Source organism: Myotis brandtii, unplaced genomic scaffold (genome assembly GCF_000412655.1).
Source record: "Myotis brandtii unplaced genomic scaffold, ASM41265v1 scaffold21, whole genome shotgun sequence".
NCBI lineage: Eukaryota > Metazoa > Chordata > Mammalia > Chiroptera > Vespertilionidae > Myotis > Myotis brandtii.
This window is the reverse complement of record NW_005357846.1, coordinates 119,133-126,048: the sequence shown is the minus strand read 5'-3', so window position 1 is coordinate 126,048 and position 6,916 is coordinate 119,133.

The window sequence follows — 6,916 nt, the reverse complement described above, 5'->3', positions numbered from 1 at the left end:
AACAGAGGTGCGAGAGGCTCCCACCACTGCTGCTGCGCTCACCAGCCATGAGCCCGGCTTCTGGCTGAGCAGCGCTCCTCCTGTAGGAGCGCACTGACCACCAGGGGGCAGCTCCTGCATTGAGCGTCTGCTTCCTGGTGGTCGGTGTGCATCATAGCGACGGGTCATTCTGGTCTTTCCACCGTAACTGCCACTTAGGCTTTTATTATATAGATTGATGGCAATTTATCTACTTTGCATTTATATTCTCTATACATAAACTATCATATATAACTAAAATGAGAATAAAAGAAAAAGATATTTGCTCCAGATTAGTCAACTCTCAATTGTTCATGGAGCGATTGGCAATCTTACAGATTAAATTTCATCTTCTTCACAGACACTTCTTTGACTCTCCTGCCCACCTTTTTTTCTGAAGTGGGGAGGAGGGAAACCTCTTTCTCTGTGTACTTCATACTATTTACTCCTATTCCTCTTAATTTTCTTTCTCACTGGTTTATGGTTAAACTATATCATTCTTGCAGCTGCTACTTACTAACTATATGATCTTGGATCATACACTTGAACTCTCTGAGCCTTGGTTTTCTTATCTATGAAATGGATATAAGAAGCCTAACACAGAGTTGACAATACTGTGGAATTTTAATCTGAATTTCCACACCCAGCAAGAAAAGACAAAAGAAAGTTTAGAATGAGTAGTATGTTTAAAAATTTTTTAAAATCAGATTAGGAGAAAGAAATAAAACAGCACCTAAGTCTAGCCCAGAGGTCCTCAAACTTTTTAAACAGGGGGCCAGTTCACTGTCCCTCAGACATTCCACACATGTGCACTGCGGGCCCGGGATGAGTCGGCTGCTAAGCAGGACAGGCAGCGGAGGCAAAAACCCCCGGCGGGCCGGATAAATGTTTTCAGCGGGCGCATGTGGCCCGCAGGCTGTAGTTTGAGGACCCCTGGCTCTAGCCCAAGGGTGGGCACACTTTTTGACTCGAGGGCCACAATGGGTTCTTAAACTGGACCGGAGGGCCGGAACAAAAGCATGGATGGAGTGTTTGTGTGAACTAATATAAATTCAAAGTAAACATCATTACATAAAAGAGTACGGTCTTTTTTTTTTTTAGTTTTATTCATTTCAAACGGGCCGGATCTGGCCTCGGGCCGTAGTTTGCCCACGGCTGCCTAGCCCATCAACTTAGGGGAAAAGAAGTGTAACAAAGAAACAGAATAAAATCTAATACTTTCAACTCCAGGATGCTTCATTTTCTTTAATTCTTATTAATAAAAATAGCTATTATATAAATCAATAATAATAAATTTATATTAAGTACTAATTGCTTCATAGATTTTGAGATATGGTTCCTAACTTTAAGAAGTTTACAACCTAGCAAAAGTAATCACATCAGGAAGGATTGCAGAATAACTTGTTTCTTTTTTATTTGCACTTTATTCTTATTTTAAAATATTATTGTTATTAAGACTTACTAATTATAAATACTAACTTCACTAACTTTCTCCATATAAACTCTAGACATCTTTGCAGCGTGGATGGCTAAACAGTTGAAGACACACTTGGTTACCGAAACCTGGCAGCGAAAGAGACAAGAGCTTCCTTCAAACTGCTCCCTTCCTTACCATGTCTACAATGTCAAAGCAATTATGATATCGGGACAATATTATCATTATTATTATTATTATTATCATTATTTAGTAGTGTCCTTGCCTGTGCCTTAGCATTGATAGCTGGTAGCCTTGAACACCAGAAAAACAGTCCTGGTTCTGCGGTCCAAGTTTCTTATGCTTGTTACCATTTCCATTGCCAAGAACACTGTTCTGATCAGACGTACCTATCCTTTTCCAACTTGATGGCTTCCACCAAAATTGACATTCTAGTATTCTGAAGGAATTGACCTAACAGCTTCCAAAGTGTCTCTTTTGTCCTCATGAACTAAGCCACTTTTTCTGTAAAATGTGGCTTTGACCTTGATGCTGAAGACTTAACTTATCCCCATCCACACAGAGAGGGTTATTACTTCCCTCCCTACTAGTGAGAAAAATGAACCTCATTAACATTTCCAGTGTCCCTTGAGAGGTATAGAGGTTCAGTATTATCATGTGGCATTTGCTATTTTTTTAAAAACTGCATGTCTCTCACTTAGACAGCACTTTTCTTTTTTATACCTACACTAGAGGCCCAATGCACAAAATTTGTGCAAGAGTAGGCTTTCCTTCCCCTGGCTGCCAGCACCGGCTTTCCTCTGGCACCCAGGACCCAGGCTTCCCTCGCAGCCCTGGCTTCGGAAGGTCATCTGATCTAATTAGCATATTACGCTTTTATTATCATAGATAGTCCCAGTAGTTCAAGGATACCAAATACTTGGGAGGAAAAAAAATATATATCTTGGTCTTGGAAGTTCCCTGTGGTGGAGCTTAGAGGCAGTCACAATAAATGAAAGTGAGCTAGCATTGCTGTCTTTCTCAACATATGCCCAAGAATGCCACCCAATTATGATGATTCCTGAGATATGTCTTTAGGAGAATGACATTATTGGAAGGCAACTGAAATATATGAGAATATAGAGGATGTTTTTTGTTGATTCTCTTTGAGTGAAATGGGAGGATTGGGAGAGATCAATTAATGAAATTTAAGTTCTAAACTATGGTTTAAAATAAATACTAGAATGAAAGACTCATATCTAAGATGGGAGTATATCTTACAAAGAAGTATAGGATGTGTTTGGCTGTAAACAACTTTGTGATAGTGGAGAAAAAATAAAAATAAAAAACCACAACCTATGACACTAAATAGAGAAGAGGATGACAGTTCTAATATGAAAATCCCAAATCATTTTTGCTGTGCCCCATACCTGTCTTAGAAAAACTATTTTCCACAATCTGTTGGTATCAAGAGACCCTTTCCTCTCCAGCTCCAAATAACTGGACTAAGAGTTGGCCTGTGACACCAAAGAAATTAAGCCATAGGCCAAGCCAAGGCAGTCAGATTTGAGAGCGAGTTTAAAGCAGGGGTGCCAACACTGAGTTTTGAGGCTAGGGAACTGCATCTGGAGGGTCATGTCCATTGAAGATAACATCACCATTTTCTGCCTCGTGCACCGTAAAGCAGAGGATGCCGGGCTGCAAAGGTTGGAGAATGGTGCAAACGTACCACAAGATCAAAGGAGCACAGAGAGAGTGATATCAGTTCCCAACTTAGTTCCTTGTACACCCCAGTTATTCTCCCTCGTCACATATTCTATGACATACCCCTATATCCTTTCATCAAATGCCTCATTTTTAGTTTAAGTTAACTTGAGTAGGTTCCTGTTTCTTGCAAGCAAATAATTCTTCTCTAAATCACGTAGACACAAGAATGACAATGTAGTACCAAATCATCTCAATTGGAATAATAATTGAGAAATGGGTCCTAGACAATTCTCACAATTTCACAATCTCTGGTGTTATACATACCAACACAGAATATCGATTATTCTGTGTTAGTATATAAAATGGGAAGTAAACTTGAAATTGTAGAATGGAATAATAAATATGCTTCATATGAAGCATTTTGTGGGATAGAATAAGAAAGAATAATGAGCCCTAGCTGGTTTGGCTTAGTGGATAGAGCGTCCCAGGTTTGATTCTGGTCAAGGGCACATGCCCAGGTTGCGGGCTCGATCCCCAGTAGAGGGCATGCAGGAGGCAGCTGATCAATGATTCTCTCTCATCATTGATGTTTCTATCTCTCTCTCCTTCTCCCATCCTCTCTAAAATTAATAAAAAATATATTTTTAAAAAAGAAAGAATAATGATAGAGATTCAAATATTCAGACACTTACTAAGGGTTTTATTCAACCAAAATAATTATTTATTAACTTTTGACTTAACATACTGACAACTTCATTTCCCAAAGAGTAGATGAAATGACCAGACCTTGAGATTTGCAAATGAGGTGAAATGAAAGTAATAGTGCCCCTGAAGAAAAAAGATCCCTGGATGATTATTAGGGAAAGAAAAGTTGAATGTAGTCCAAGTTTTAAAAGTCTGAGATTGAGATACAAATGAAAATATGATTCCATGGCAGAAGACTCTTAAAAGGAATGCAGTTCAAGAGGTTAAGAAGTTATCAAAAATAAAATTTTAACTATATGATTTCTCTATGAGAAAGAAAAAGAGAAAAAGGTCTACAGAAAGCATTGTAACTATATAGCCTATTTTCTCACAAGCTCATCTATAACTTAGGTGCATACAAAGCATGGGAGGAAAAGGCCAATGAACAGAGAAGAGTTAAAGAATGGCATCAACCTATATAAAGAATGATGTGAAACCACGAAGTTATTTGTTACAAAAAATGTGGTTAACAAAAAATGTTTATACTTATTTTTGGATCAAAATTACATTAGAATTAATAGTAGTTTGTAAATGCCTTAAAAAGTCTCTTTTACTTTTGTCTTTTCGGTAAAGATGAATGGTATTCAAACTGAAAAGGTATGGGAAAAAAATGGTCTGAGACAACAAAATCAAGGCCACTGTAATGTAATTTTAAAGATCACTCAGCTCCCTCCAGTGAGTTTATGTTTCCAGGTCCAATCTTTTATAGTGAAAACTACTGAAAAACCAGAAATCTTTGAGAAAACATGGAAGACAGACAAATATCATTTTAATTTTCAAAACTAGAAGATCTGTTCTCCAGTGTAATCCCCAGCATGATTTTTCGGTGGATCTTTAAAAGGCCAGATTGCAAACCCTTGGAAAATGATCAACTAGACAATCTGAAGGTGTCAGCATGAACCAGGTTCTCAAAGAATTAGGCATCTCTAACTACCTCACTTCTTTTTTTGACAAGAGTTACAAGACTGGTTGATCATAAAATTGTAGTATCCTTGGACTGCAACAAAATGAAGCTCTCTCTTGATATCCTTATCGTCAAGATGATAACTTGGGGTGAATTTGAGTACAGTCCAATTAATTTTATGCGTTATTCAAAGGGTAGTGATAGTGGACCTGTGTCAACTTGAAAGGAGGTTCTTGGTATCATACCAAAGTGCTCAAGCATTGTTCCCAATTTAATCCATCAAGCATACTCTAGACTAGACACTGTGTGAGTAAAAGAAACAACACTGAACAAGACAGACAGTCTCTGCTTTTATAGATCTTATATTTGAGTCTGTCCTTAGCCTTGTTCCATAAACAGTTTTATATGACTTTGGTGAGTATTCAGAAGATATATTTATTAAATTTGTATATGCTAAGCAGGTAAGAGGAATATCAAATTCAGCAGATGATGAAATTGCATCCCAAGGAAATTTGAAAGGCTAGTGTCATGGGTTAAACCAAGTAATAGTAAATATAAGGATAAGTGTAATAATCTGCCCTTAAATCCACAACAACAACAACAACCCACAATGGCCATCACAGAAGTATAAGTTGAGAGGAAATATAGTTTAGCAGCAAATGATGTATAAAATGATCCAGAAGTTTTGGCAGAAAACTCAATATGACTAAATAGTTTAATTGACTGAAAAAATTAAAAAAGAGGATAATGCAATCTTAAGATATATGACTAGAATGTATATTAGGAAGTAAGAAAATAGATATATTCTATCTTGTGTTAGTGGCCTAGGTACCACCTTTATGAGGAACGTAGAAAGAGTGGAGGATGTATAGAAGAAATTGGCCTGAATACTGATGGCTCTTGAGATAGGAGAAGGAGCAGTAGAAATAAATGAAAATGTCTATTTCTGAAAGGTCTTATTGGGGACAGGATAGATATCTTCAAATATACAAAAGACTATTCTAGAGAGGTAAGATACAAGAATGAAAACAGAGTGATCTATATTTAGTTCAAACTAACTACAAACTGTGTTTGTTGTCAAACCTCTTGCTATGGCCTATGATGCACCCTAGACTCCCTCTCCAGCTGTTCTCCCAGATCTCCCCCAGACAGTTACTACACTTCACCCACTGCCATTCTTCTTGATCCTCAAACTCACCAAACCCAACCCCACCTCACAGTCATGTGCTTACTATTCTGCTGTCTGAAAAACTTTTCTCCCAGATATGTACATGACTGACCTTTTCTCATCATTAAGTCCCTCAACAATTAAGTAATTTCTTATGAGAGGCCTTTCCTGATCACTCTACCAAAATTAGCATCTCCGGTCACTTTCAAACACAACACCCCATCTTATTTTATTTTAGCCTTTACTACTCATTATATAATACTAGAGGCCCAGTGCATGGATTCATGCACATTGAAAGGAAATTAATTAGAAAGTGGCTGGTGGGGCGGGACTGGGCAAGATGGGCTGGACATGCCCTGAAGCCAATCTCCTGTGGTCCTTCCCCTGCTGGCCTCACCTAGGGCAGCGCTGGGTCTCAAAGGACGTCTGCAGGGTGAGCAGGGTCCCTCTTGCAGGTGGGGTACCTCAGTCTGGCCTGTGGGGATTGGGCCAAAACCAGCAGTCCGACATCCCCCGAGGGGTACTGGAGTACAAGAGGGCACTCTGCAAAGTTGCTGTTGCTCGGCAGCTCCTGCCTTGAGCGTCTGCCCCCTGGTGGTCATTGCATGTCATAGCTACCGGCTGGTCGGCCAGTCAGCTGGTCGCTTAGGCTTTTATATAGAGAGATTTTCTTCATGACAGATCATGGATTTTTGTGTTCTGTTCATTTTCAAATAACCCAGGTCCTAGCAGAATGCCTGGAATATTAGGTGTTCATTAAATATTGGCTGAGTGAATGAATGAACATAAAAGATGGCAAGGTCTGCTCAGATACATGTTTGAGTGAAGAGCAAAATGTCATTGGAAGGGGTGAGGTTGAGAGGATTCACACATAAATCAAAAGGCAGAACTGAATATCTTAAAGTCCTTTTCAACAATGAAATTCTATAATAAGCACTAAATTGTGGGATGTATTATAATT